This window comes from Zea mays, chromosome 7 (assembly GCF_902167145.1).
Source record: "Zea mays cultivar B73 chromosome 7, Zm-B73-REFERENCE-NAM-5.0, whole genome shotgun sequence".
Lineage (NCBI taxonomy): Eukaryota > Viridiplantae > Streptophyta > Magnoliopsida > Poales > Poaceae > Zea > Zea mays.
This window is the reverse complement of record NC_050102.1, coordinates 133023157-133037630: the sequence shown is the minus strand read 5'-3', so window position 1 is coordinate 133037630 and position 14474 is coordinate 133023157. Positions and strand designations below refer to the sequence as shown.

General features: G+C 46.6%; 1 long non-coding RNA gene across 1 annotated transcript; it reads right to left on the bottom strand.

Moving 5' to 3' along the window:
• Positions 1–930: 930 nt before the first annotated feature.
• Positions 931–2260, bottom strand: LOC103632871 (uncharacterized). The gene is made up of 3 exons (XR_004851519.1): positions 1601–2260; positions 1396–1469; positions 931–1186 (listed from the first exon to the last, which is right to left on the bottom strand). It is a non-coding gene; the product is annotated as an uncharacterized lncRNA (long non-coding RNA).
• Between the last annotated feature and the right edge of the window lie 12214 nt (positions 2261–14474).

Sequence of the window (14474 nt, the reverse complement as noted above, 5' to 3'; positions counted from 1 at the left end):
TAATCATGATGGTGTAGCTAATAGTTAGCTGAACTATTATGTAAGGATATTTGAATCACCCGCTAAAAAAAGCAGCTAATAGTGATTTAGCAACTATCAAGTTTAGTGCATTTAAACAAGATCTTAGAGACGAGCATGTATAGCTTAACACGGTCTTTGTATAGTCATGTGCAGAGCAGTTTTCTCCATAGTTGTTGGCCTAACTTTTATAGCTGTTCATACCTTGGTATAGCTATCAGGTCTGCTTTGGTGCATAAACCCATTCTCTTGGGGCCACAGACCGGTGGCGATGCCAGCAGAACACTGATGTGTTATCGTCGTACTGTTTGGTTGGAACTTGGAACCTTGTAGAAATCACAATGAATCTAGGCCATTGCGTCGGTTGCGGTTTTCGGTCGAATTTTTATAGACTATGTATTATATAATATGTGATAAAAATAAATTAAATCACAGTACTTCATGTCGTGATTGTGCCGGAAACATCAGAGTTGTACTAATACCGAGTCAAACGACCATTCTAATTTCAACAAAGTCTACAAAAATGAATATTTATATAACAGGAAATCGTTATCTGATTCACAAAAAATATATTTTTCATACCATTTACATTTAATATATAAATATTAATATCTTTTAAAGAAACTAGGTGAAAGCTTTGTTCCATACCTCTATAACTAAATAGTTAGCCGCTAAAATTATCTGAAAGGTTTAGAATAGGTCAGCTAATAGACTAGCTAATTGTTAGCTATACATCTTAAACAACTACTAGGTATATGCCCGTGCGTTGCAACGGAAGTAAAAAAGTTAGTACTCCCTCCGTTTCTTTTTTGTTGTCGCTGGATAGTTCAATTTTGCACTATCCAGTGACAACTAAAACGAAACGGAGGGAGTATAAAACATAGATACGGAACAACAAACATCACTATAATATGAAAAATAAAAAAATAAAAAATAAACAACAATAAATATGTCGTGAATTGTAATCAACATCTTATGCTGGTACACACAGTCATCAAAGTGGAGTTGAATATCCCGAATTGCTTGGTTTACTCGGTCTATCACAGAAGGGATCATCAGCTACTGCCAATATAGTGAACTTCAAAATCATTAGAAAATTTTGCTTCGCCACTTGGTCCGTCAACATGCCCTCCTCTGCCTGATTTCCCCCCATCAATAGTTGTAACCCCTAAGAATCAAAACCCAATATGTCAGGCACAAAGGAACTTGTTCTTTACAAGAGATTAGACAAGAGAGAGTATGCATAATGATTGCAGAAACGTCTAAATACATGGATAAGGGAGAAGTATGCAGTCATTTAGGAATAAAATGGTTAACTAAAAATGCAGTCATTTGCTCCTCATATTTTCTCTGTTCAGCAGATGGACAGGGGCTCACCATTCCACTCCTTGAGGCACTTGCGCAGCGATGTCTTCCTCAAATGAGCGCTTGAAGTACTCGTGATAATCATCCTACATACCAACTCCACATGAAGTAGCATATCCAGTACGATGAACAAGGTACAAAAATTTAGGCAACAACTACATCAAGAAACTGAAGGCAAAAAACACAGGAGCATCTAAAACAATTGCTTGTCACTTACTCCCTGTGCATAAATCTTCCCGGACCCTTCCAACTGCAACATCTCCAGATCATGGGTGTTCACCAACTCCTACACCTCCGATGTGCTCGAAATACTCCTCGAAATATTCAAAAAATTGATCGGTTACTTATCAAATGGAGAAGCAGTAGATAATGCAGAGCAAAATAAAAAAACTTGAGCTCTGTTTGTGTTCCTCTTGGTGATGAAGAGCCCGACCCGCTACGATCGCATTCCTAGTGAATCCCAACACCATACAACCACGACAAAAGTGTTAAGTAGACCTCCTAGTGAATCCCAACACCATACAACCACGACAAAAGTGTTAAGTAGACCTCAGAACAACACCACAAGGAAACCACACGTGAGAATAGCAAACCACCAATACACACAAGCATCCATGGCATTAACACCATAGTTTGTTAGGAAAATTCAACTAAAACATGGACGAAAAATGAAATCAAAGTGGTATGGGCAGGCTAAGAATAATATAAATGGTATGGGCATGAACTCTGTACCTAACAATACATGATAAAAAAAATAACAATTCAGCTGATTCATGGTCGGAAATCAACAAGGATTACAGAGTTCACGCACCTTAAGGACAGGGTACTTTTTATTTCATTAACAGATCAAGCAAAATAAAAAAGTAATGAGCAAATGAGCCTAGATCACATCTGTAACAGCTCAATCGGGAATATGTTATGTATGTAAAAGCACAGAAAACAAGTTGCAAAACTAAGAGGCGACTCTGAGAAATGTACCTGAGAGAAATTGACAATGAATAGAAGAATGTGAGCTACACAATCTTGTGGCTCCAACAATTTACCAAGAGCAGCACAACCTTCATCAGCCAACAAACGCACGAAGTTTCTTTGATCTGAAAATAAAGACCAACAAACGCAGAAGTTGTCAGTCCTGCACCCAAGACCAAAAAATATGAGGTGTATGCAACCAGTTACAAAGCAACAATGCTTTTTCAAGGATTCATAGAAGTTATACAAAATTAGAAGGTTTGGCACATCAGGGAGGGCGATTTTGTGAGAAGGGGAAGAACTTCTCCTGGATCAGAAATAGTTTAGAAAAAGACATGTTATTTCATTATTGTCGTCACATTAGTAACAATCGTCACATTAGAAAGAGACATGCTAAGAGTAACAACAATTCACTAAGTTTCTATAACAGGGAAATGGATGAATGACATTAACACCCTATATATAAAACAACAAATGACATATCAAGAAAAACCCAGAGACCTGGAGCACATTTACACAAAAAGTTGGTACTAACCTACAGAATATACTGAACACTACATGATAAACAAAAATAACGATCTCTTTGATTAAAGCCATCGTGTTAGTTTTATTAGGAAAATTCAGCTGAATCATGGTCGAAAAAATGAAATCTAAAACAGCGAGGTCGACAAACACTGCCAGCTAATTGCATGATTACTTTACCTATGGCGCTATCGTTATTTCTCCCAATATATAAAGTTCAAGCAGTTAGCTAGCAGACTAAATCCAAAATTTGTAGAGATCCAAAGTACGCATGATAGGGCTGCAGGGCCATGGAGGCCACAACACAGACCATAGTTGAATCAGTACCAAAACAACTGTTTAGAAGCATAGTCTAAAATTCTAAATTGCGGGTTAGGGTCATTGGAAGTAAAAGGAACCTACGGTAATGAAAAATAAGAGCGCGTAAATGAAATGAAAATAAAAAGGGACATAGCAGCTATGCTAAGAATAACAACAAGCTCCTTACATGCTAAGAATAACCTAAATGGTATGGGCATGATTACTTTACCTAACAATACATGATCAAACAAAAAAAATAACAATTCAGCTGATTCATGGTCGGAAAAATGAAATCTAAAACAGGGAGGTCGACAAGCAATACTACAACACCCGAAACAGGAGCAGCTGTGTGAATTGTTCAAGGGCAGCACCCCGAAACTATAGCTGCATCACGAAACCAAGGATTACAGAGTTCATGCACCTTAAGTGGGGAAATCAATCAGAACTTTGTGCTCCAATCTGTAATCTGTAACATAGACATTATGAAAATATGAATAATAAACTGACAGAACACCCGAACAAGTACGAAAATATGAACAAGAAACTGACAGAATCTGTAATCTATGCTCCAAACTGATAGAACAAGAAACTGACAGAACATGCAAGAAACTGAGGATTGGTGCACTCAACTGGATCAGAGAAGGGTGAACATGCGAGGAGGATGGGGGTGGAGTCTACGGGTAGTCTGTGTGGTCTCTTCAGATTTCTTTAATAGCCATAGGTTCCTTGGTTTCGCCGAGGACTAACCGCGCTGTGGATTGAAGGTGGCCGCAACGATGGAAGGGCATGGTTAGGGTGACGAAGATGCGCGAAGTGCCATGGATGCCACGGCGAGGTGGAGATGGATGCCGCGGCGTGGCAATCGAGGCGCGAGGGAGGGGGCGCGAGAGACCATGGCGCTAAGCTAGTCGAAGTCGTCGTTTGGCCCGGCCATCATACCACCAGCCCGACTGTGGGGCCGCACCCGGTGCCGACGTCCACGGCAAGCATCACCAACGTGTGCGCAGGGCTTCTGGCCCACTCTGCCAGTATTGGTGCAGTCGCCGCCACCTGGGCACGGACGCCGAGCCATATAGGAACGTGCATGCCTGCAGTGAGTCCCACTCGACCGGACCGACGTGGAGAATATTTTGCTTAGAAATAGATCAAGTTAGCTTGCTTGCACACTTAGAAATCCTGTGTTGCGATGGTACACAATAATTTTTCATGAGTGACTCAGACAATCCATCTAAGTGGGTAACCCAAAAGCACACCGATGTGATGCCTACACATGAACTTCTAAGTTCTAACCCAATAATCTTGTAGGAAATTTATAGCTCATCTAGAATTTCAAAATACTTAAAATTGTTTAGAGTCTCTCTAAACTGGAACAATAGAACTCACTTATCCATTGATAAATTACAGATGAAACCTTAAGTACTGCTACATTTTTGCTTTAAAATTAAGTTGGGCTTGAACTTTGAAAAGTGGACCATTTCGATGATTACAAAAGAGAAAAAACAAGCATAATAGTATGAATGGTAAGCATTATGGTGAATCAAATTAGCATAATGCAAATATATTACATAACGTAAAGAGCGATGGAAGCTATGGTCTTACCCCTTAAGGTGGAGGGGGTTTCTTATTCTTGTGAATTTAGTGTCGTCGGGTGCCCATGGAAGTGCAGATCTAAGAAGAGGCAGATAAAGATTAGGGCATTAAGCTATAGCATTCACGAAGACAAAGAAGAAATAACTGACTTTAGTTGCGAATATTGCAATTTCATTTAATAAGGAACAACAGGGTAATACACTTGTACAGAAGGATAGATAGTGATCTGATGAAACTTAGCACCACGATAATTTAGAGTGGTCTTGCATTCTACATATATTGAAAATAATCTAATATTTCTAGAGCACCATAATTAACAACGAGAGCCCTTTGCGTCAAAATATTTCTAACTCCTAAGTGCTTGATGTCCAATTGGTTACCAGACACAAGGGACAAAGTTAGGAGACAAAGTTACAAAAAGGCTTACCACCCTGAGAATCTGACCTTGTGATTCTAATATTTTCCCTTCCTGGGTAGCTGTCATGAAGAGTTGGGTGAGATCAACCATTGGATAACTTGATTTTGAAGCAGACAAGGAATGTATCGCCTCCTTTGCTAAACCAGTGTCCCTGCTGAAGCCCTGTTCACCTTAAAATTCAAAGGGGTAGGTTGTTATATTAACCAATATAATATCACATTCCAAGATACAAGAAGCAGCTTGACCAATAACTCTAAGAGCAAATTATAAAGCAACAATACATGATGATTGGGGAAATTTGGGGGCGAATATCCTACTCAACTCTTTAACTTAAACTCAACCTAAACAAAATACCCTCCCGTAGGTCCTCTCATGCCTAGAACTGGGCGCTCAAGAATTAATGGTTTCGTTTCCCACGCCAGTACATCACAGAATAAATCATAAGTTGGAGTATAACTGTATGAGATCAGCAGACAGTGCTAGTAGTTCAACACACCACTGCCAAAAAATATCAGAGGAATAGATTCACCAAAACATCCACTATAAATTTAAGACTCTACGTTCCAGTGTGATGTATTTGTTACTCATAAGCTAGATACCAGAAGAACAATCAAAACCATGATGCCTTTAAATATGTCTAAGTAATCTATCTATTCAACACATTTCCTTCATCTGTGATACTAAGATCATGAAATCAGAGTCACACAGCAGCCACTCAATCATGATACCACTTGTCATGAGTGTTACTGCTAGCAAGATATACAACATAGGAACATCACATCTAAGGACCAAACAGTTCGTCAAGACATTCAGAGGATGACATGCAATCAATCAATCACACATCATTCAGCACCAACAAACAGATCTAGCATACACCACCCAGCAGTCATCCATCATAGTACAAAGGATGCGATGTGGCGGTGATGGTGGTATACCTGTTGGCGTGGAGCAGCGCGGCCAGGCCGAGGTACTCCTCCGGGTTCCACCAGTAGGACGGGCAGGAGGTGGAGCAGCAGGCGCAGAGGATGCACTCGTACATGCCGTCGAGCTTGGCCCGGTCGGCCTTGGTCTGCGACGTGGTGGACATGGATCCGAGGACGCTACGACAGCAGACTTCATCTTGGCGTGGACCTCGAGGTCGACGTTGATGCAGAAGAGGATGTCCTCTCCGGGGAGGTGGTTCGACGGCAGCGAGTACGCCAAGTAGCGCGGTGCCGACGACGGTGCGGGGTCCGACACCATCGGTGGTCATCGAGAGCTCAGCAACGACCATCCTCGCGACACGGCTGCTCTTGATCCGGTGATGGGGTTCCCGGTTCCTGGACGGCTCCTTCAACTGGGAATGGGGGCGGCTGGAAGTGAGCGAGGATGGAAGGGGAGCGTGGTTAGGGGCGGGGATGGGAGGCGCCGCGGCCGCCGCTGCCATGGCGAGGTGGGTCTGCGACGGCTCCGGTGGGTGCAGGCGGCCGCCCTTCATCGGCGGCGAGCGGGGAACTGGGTGGACACCAGGCCGCAGAATCGCGGATTCGATGGGAGAGGGGATGTGAGGAGGCAGCAGAGGGTGAGGAGGCGTGATTGGATCCGCTGCGGGACGGTGTGTGAGACCGGCGCCGAGGGAGCCGCTGCCGCGGCCGTGGGCGTCCCGGGCGCGAATGGGGACGGGGACACCGTGTGGGTCTCCCTCCCAGACCTTACTGCCGACGCGGGCCTCTCTGCCGCCGTGGGGGTCTCGCTCCCGGACCTCACTGCCGGCCGAGGCTCGGCGGGATCTGGAGGTCGATGCGTCGACGCGGGCGTCTGCCGCGTCCGCGGCCGGGCGCGGGATCGAGGTCATCCTCCGCGTCCGGATCGGGATCCACGGGCGGGATTCGAGGGAGCCGCTGCCGCGGCCGTGGGCGTCCCGGGCGCGGATGGGGACGGGGACGGGGACGCCGTGGGGGTCTCGCTCCCGGACCTCACTGCCGCCGGCGTGGGCCCCACAACCGGCGCCGGAGACGGGGACGGGGGCGCGGTGGAGGTGTGCGGCGTATTGATGGGGAGAGGAGGAGGTGGATCCAAGGCGTCCATGGCGGGGAACCGCGGTGCCAGGGCGAGGGGTACGGTGGATCCATGGCGGGGAAGGGTCGAGGTGGAGGGGTGCGGCGGGGGCAGGCGGCGCAGTGAGAGGGAGAGGCAGAACCCGCGGGCGTTGATGCAGCGCGGATGGAGCGCGGAGGGAGATGGCAGAACCGTGCGCCATGCAAATTGTGGACGCCTACAATAGAGACATAATTAGTAGTAGAGATTAGTAGTTAGTTGCTTAAATTCAGCTAAAACGAGCTACCAACTTATTAAGTGACTAACAATTAATTCTAGAGGTTTGGAACATGATCTAAAATTAATAGTTAGCGGCTAAAATTAACTGAGAGGTTTAGAACACATCAGCTAATGGACCAAGTTATCCTAAATACTATTAATTAGTTGTTAACTGTTCTAACTCAGCTAAAAATAGTTAACAATTTATTATCTGACTAATAATTAACTCTTGGGTCTCGAACATGACCAAATTTTTTGTAACTTTGTCACGTTATGTTATGGGTCTCATATTCGTCTACTCGGTCAATGTATCCCTACGCTGTTTACCAAGGAGGACGAAGAAAAGAGTTATGATTGTAAAAATAAGAGCTAATTTAAGAGCCACGAAACCAAAGAGATTAAAATCCTCTTTTATTTAAAATTAAATAAGTATAATTTTTATCTAATTCTCTTTAGTTTTCTGACTCATAAACTAGAGGTGTTTTTTTAGTGAGGGACATTTACTGCGGTATAACGGGCTAGACAGCGGTTACGTGGAACGGCGGCGAGGCTGTCACATTGCTCGTGGTTAAAAGAGGGCAGGGTGTCTACCATGGGTGGTACAACCGTGTAAGGACCATGTCAACAAAGTCGGCAGCTCCTTCACGCGATCCTCTGACCCGGTCCTAAATTTTCAAGAGACCATGGCCACCTTGTTGCGGCCCAAAGCTCTCACCCAAGAAAAAAACATGAATTCACTACCCAAAAGAACATGAGATGAACTCATGAGCGACGACATGACCTGATGTTACAACATGCTTCACTACCGGAATCGACCTCTTTGCCGAGTGCCTGAAGCACTCGGTAAAGCCTAAAAAACACTTGGCTCAGGCTTTGCCGAGTGTCGCACTCGGCAAAGAGGGCTCAACAAACAGTACATCGGCAAGGCCTTCTTTGACAAGTACTTTTTTCGGGCACTCGGCACAGACTTTGCCGAGTGTCAGGCAGTATTCGGTAAAGAAAAGTCGTCGTCACGACGACGGGGTGACGGAGACGGCGTCTTTGCCGAGTGCCCTAGGTAACACTCGGCAAAGAAGTAACCTTTCCCGAGTGTCTGCTGACCAGCAGTCGACAAAGGATCCGTCAGCGGGTCCCTTTGTCAGCTTCTTTGCCGAGTGCTCTCTGTGGCACTCGGCAAAGTTTGTCTCTTTGCCGAGTGCCACGGTCACCACACTTGGCAAAGAAGATGTACCGGTGCCTAGGTACTGGTACTTTGCCGAGTGCTATGGCCCTGACACTCGACAAAGTGACCAGTATACACCCTTTTTATTTGTTTTTTGTATTCCATCCAAACAAACAAAAGATATCACATATACATCACAGATATCACGTATACATCACAAATATCATCACATATACATCACATATCACACAAAGACCATAAATCAAACATAAGTATCAAGTTCTCACATAAGTATCCAACACAAACATAAGTATCCAAACACAACATTACCAAGAAGTTTTTAAGTCACAAGTATCTCATAAGTATCTCACAAGTATCTCATAAGTTCTCACGTCTTTGAAGTCATAACATAAGTCTCATCGAGGTGGGCGACTGGACTGGTGCGGCGATGGACTGGGCGATCCATGAGGGTTGTTGGATGCCGCCCCAGATTGTCCCTGCACAGAGGTCGTATGGCTGGATTCGAGCCCGCACCTGAGACAGAGTGGGAGTGGAGGACGAGTCAATTGCCCTGTCGGCAATCCAGTACCGCCCATGTCTCTTGCCTCCTCCGACCCTCATGAGCAAATCAGGGCCGATCTGCTCAGTGCTCGGATCATATTCTGGGCCATGGACCTCCCGTGCCATGGCGGTGTAGTCATAAAGGCGGTTGTAGACGGCAGGGTTGTTGTAGGCCTCGGGCCCGTCATCCGGGTTGTAGGTGACGTCGGACGTTGCCTTGCCCTTATGGGCCATAGCATAGGCCGAGAAGATGGAGCAAGGCTGGCCACCATGTGACGCCGACTGCAAGAAAACCAACGAGATAGTTAGAAATAATATCTAATCCAGTGCTATGTACCTAAATAAAAAAGAGGGCTTACCCATGCTTCTGCATATTGGCCTAGGCTATGGCTGCCTTGGTGGTGGGAGGGACCTTGCATCATCAGACGTCGTTCCCGGCTAGCGTTTGCGCCTCGTCCCACTCAGGCGAGCACCACCTATCCACCATCTGCTCCCAGCACAGAGGATGTGCGACGCACCATTGTGGAATCATCTACAAAGTAAACACGTAAAGTGCACATGAGAAGATAAAATAAAATTCATGCATGGAGTACTGGTACCAAACATGCATGACTTTACCTGCAGGTACTAGTCCCTTGTCAACGAAATGGTTCGGGCTTGCTGCTTGGTCACCTTCTCCCCAAGGACGGAGCCGTGGTAGCTGACGATGGCCTGGATTCGAGCCTCATAGTGCATGTCCACGACGAGCTTCTTAAAGCTCGTGGTGGCCACCACATCCGCCCTACCCTCGTATCCAGCCTCGCATCTGAAGAAATCATGCATATAAAAACGATGTATCCATACATTATTTCAAGAATGTGCAACGAATGTGACATATTTTACATTATACTAAGACTTACCCATAGCTCTTGCTTCACCCGCTCCGCCTTGTTATTGAATTCCCGGTCGTCCCGGTCTACTGCATCGAGGGCGGCGACGTAGTGGTCGAAGCTGTAGGCTGGGCCCGTCACTCCGGCATACTCAACCAGTCCAGGGAAGTGTTCCCAGCACAGCAGGCCGAGGATGCCATTGGGGTTGCAACGATGACCCCTAGCATAATCCACAACCGTCCAAGACCTGTCCAAGTGATAAATAAAAAGTATTAGTTTATATTATGATTTTTGAACACATAATATGAACAAGAATGAAGAACATAAAGTTACATGCCTCTCCCCATTCGGTCGAATCAGCGGCCGCCTGTCCCAAAGTATGGGACGCTGAGGGAGACTCGCGGGACCTCGCAGGTAGACGTTCCTCGAACCTGAGGCGCCAGAACCTGAGGCGGCCTGCTGAGCTTCGTCGTCGGCCTGCTGCTGGTCGTTGTCGTCCTGCTGCGCCGCCTGTTGCTGGACAAGGTCGTCCTGCTGTGCCTCGTCCTACTCTGCCTCGTCTGCCGTCCTGCTCCTCCTCCCCCTCCTCCTCCTCAGCCAACTGCCCACAATATTTGTCCAACAACCTGCAATTAAGAGTAAACAAATAAGCACATATAAAAAGATGTATCAGTACATCCACTCACGGTCATCCATCCTCTAACAGAAGCCTATCAATAGAAAATTTCGGCAGTACCTCCCCTGCACGGGGAAGTTTCGAAATCCTGCGAATAAAAGTATCAGCACGATGACTGACATCCACGCATATATCAACGGCACGATGGCCGACAATCACATATATATATATATATATTCAATCCATGAGAGATAACACAACAAGACTACATATTAACCTAATCATACACGTATATAAATTTGACTCAATATCAAACCTAATCATTTCATATAAATCATACACGTAGAACATAGAAGTTTTTAATTACAATATCACAAAACGGAAGCAAGCAATCACCTTGGAGGTCGGGTCGCGGGCGGGTGGAGGCGGGGGCAGGGGGCGGCGTGGAGGGTGGACAGTGGTTGAGGGTGCCGGCAGCGTGGGGGCAGCGGCGGCCGAGGCGTGGCAGCGTGGAGGGTGGAGAGTGGTCGAGGGCGCGGCGGTCGAGGGCGCCGGCGGCGTGGGGGCAGCGGTGGTCGAGGCACGGCGACGTGGAGGGTGCACGGCAGCGGAGGGCAGGGGCGCGGCGGGCGAGGGCGTGGTGGCGTCGGACGAGGGCGCGGCGATGAGCGAGGGCGCGGCGGGCGGGCGAGGGCGAGGGCGTGGCGGGCAAGGGCGTGGTGGCGTCGAGCGCGGCGGTGAAAGTCGCCTAGAGGGGGGGGGGGTGAATAGGCAAATCTGAAATTTATGAACTTTAAGCACAACTACAAGCCGGGTTAGCATTAGAAATATAATCGAGTCCGAAAGAGAGGGCGAAAACAAATCACAAGCAAATGAAGTGGATGATACGGTGATTTGTTTTTACCGAGGTTCGGTTCTTGCAAACCTACTCCCCGTTGAGGTGGTCACAAAGACCGGGTCTCTTTCAACCATTTCCCTCTCTCAAACGGTCACCTAGACCGAGTGAGCTTTTCTCCTCAATCAAATGGGTCACTTAGACCCCACAAGGACCACCACACAATTGGTGTCTCTTGCTTTGATTACAAGTGTCTTGAAAACAAGAATGGGAAGAAGAAAAGCGATCCAAGCGACAAGAACTCAAAAGAACACGAAAATCTCTCTCTCACTAGTCACTAAGTGTTTGGAGTGATTTTGGACTTGGGAGAGGATTTGATCTCTTGTTTGTGTCTTGGAGTGAAGTCTAGAGCTCTTGTATTGAATGCAAATAGCTGAAAACTTGGATGCATTGAAGTGTGGTGGTTTGGGGTATTTATAGCTCCAACCACCAAAACAGCCGTTGGGGAGGGCTGCTGTCGATGGGCGCACCGGACAGTCTGGTGCGCCACCGGACACTGTCCGGTGTGCCATCCACGTCACCCAACCGTTAGGGTTCTGACGGTTTCGACCGTTGGAGCTCTGACATCTTGGTGCACCGGACAGTCCGGTGCCTCACCGGACAGGCACTGTTCATTTGTGCGGTGTGCCTCTGGCGCCTGCTTTGACTTCTGCCGCGAACTATAGCTCTGTCAAGGCACTGTGCAGTCGACCGTTGCGCGAATAGCCGTTGCTCCGCTTGGTACATTGGACAGTCCGGTGGCACACCGGACAGTCCGGTGAATTATAGCGGAGTGCGCCTGGAGAAACCCGAAGGTGAAGAGTTTGAGGTCGATCCACCCTGGGGCACCGGACAGTCCGGTGTGCCAGACCAGGGTTCTCTTCGATTTTTTTGCTCCTTTCTTTTGAACCCTAACTCGGATCTTTTTATTGGTTTGTGTTGAACCTTTGGCACCTGTAGAACTTATATTCTAGAGCAAACTAGTTAGTCCAATTATCTGTGTTGGGCAATTCAACCACCAAAATTATTTAGGAAAAGGTTTGACCATATTTCCCTTTCAGGCGGCAGCGGCGCGGTGGCGTGGAGGGCAGTGCCGGCGGCGCGGAGTGAGAGAGTGAGAAAGAAAGAAGTTACCAGATGCTATGTACGCGCTCTTTGCCGAGTGCCCGTGATACGGCACTCGACAAAGATTTTTTTAATTTTAAAATGCACTTTGCCGAGTGTCCTCGATACGGCACTCGGCAAAGGCTTCTTTGCCGAGTGCCCTCTGGGCGACACTCGGCAAAGATGATTTCACTAGACTTTGCCGAGTGTCCATACGTAGACACTCGACAAAGCTTTCTTTGTCGAGTGTCATTTCTGGACACTCAGCAAATTACATTTTTATTTTTTTATTTTCCCAACCAAACTTTTTGTGTCATTTCTGGACACTCGGCATAGTTATCGGAGCATTCGTGCCGTCTCGTGGAGGCCAGATCTGCAAGTCTACGCTAGGCGGTGGAGCCAGAAGCCAGTTCCGCGAGCTCTCCTTCCCCCTTCGCTGGATAAGCACGACAAGCTCACTGGATCCCTTTGATGCATAAATTACCTATGATTTTTCAACCACAACCCTCAGCCTGTTATTTTATGCATGATATGATTTTGAGACAAGTTATTATGGCCACCCAGCCGCTTGCCGCAATCAATCCTTGATATATTTGTTACAAATGATTTGAGAAAAGGTGTGAGTTTTCAAAAGAAAATGCTTTTAAAAATGTGTATGATGAAGGGTTTTCACCCTTATCACCTTTGAGTAGGGATGATCAGGGACTCCCTGGTTTAGGGGAGGGCCTAAGGTGAAGGCTCAGCTGGTTTAGGCGTGAGCAGAAGGATTGTCCCCTCGTATAAGGACCGGTTTGTCATCTTTCACTACCTGTACTCATGATAAGTACAACCACTCAAGACTGTGTGGGCAGTCACTCAATCTAAACTCGTACGGTCCAACCCCAGGGTTATGAAGGCTGGGGAGCACCGGGAGGATAAGGAGGGGGAATGTTTTGTCCGGTTTGGATATGGCGGTGGCCTGATTCCTTCCGGTATAACCATTAAGGTAGGACGTGCGAGGAAAGAAAGAGATTCGGATTCGGGTCTCACTAGCTATGGGATCGCAAAGCCGGACTAGTGGGTAAAGTGTACCCCTCTGCGAGAGTTCAAACCTATTCGAATAGTCTGTGTCCACAGGAATGGACGAGTCTGGTGTGGTATGACAATTAGTGTTTTGTTTTCAAAAAAAAGGGTGCGTTTGAGAAAAGTGGTTTTTAAAAGGTCCGGCGGTTGAGCCATGAGCTATGGTGGACGGGAAGTCCAGTAGCTGTTTTTGAAAAAGAAAACCAGTGGGAAACTGCTGAGATACCTGGATGGTTTAGTCCAGGGGATTTTGTTCTATATTGAAAAGCTTCCTGCTCCTTTGGGAGAGGATGCGCTTTGCAAAATACAAAATGTTTTACAAAACAACCCTACATAAAATATTGTTGTTTCTGCAAAATACCCTGAGCTCCACATATTCCATGCATTATATCTGATTTCCCCATTCCGCGGGTGAAGGTGGGCTGCTGAGTATGTTTGTACTCACCCTTTCTTATTTGTTGTTTTTCAGAAAAAGGAGATCGGGTAAGTGTTACGACTGTTCCCAACCTTGCCTGTGGCTGTTGGATCGCTGATTTGCTTCGCTGCGTATATCGGGCTGCTTCAGCCCCACTCTGATGATATGTCCCGAGTTGTGGACCAACTCTTAAAGTTGATCGCCACCTTTATAGGTTTGTCTCGTTTAAGCAGATCTGGAACTATCTGATGTAAAAATGTGTTTACTAGCCTCCTGGGACTAGTAATTGTATCACATTTGAGTCCCAGAGGACCGGGACGCTTCAGGTGGTATC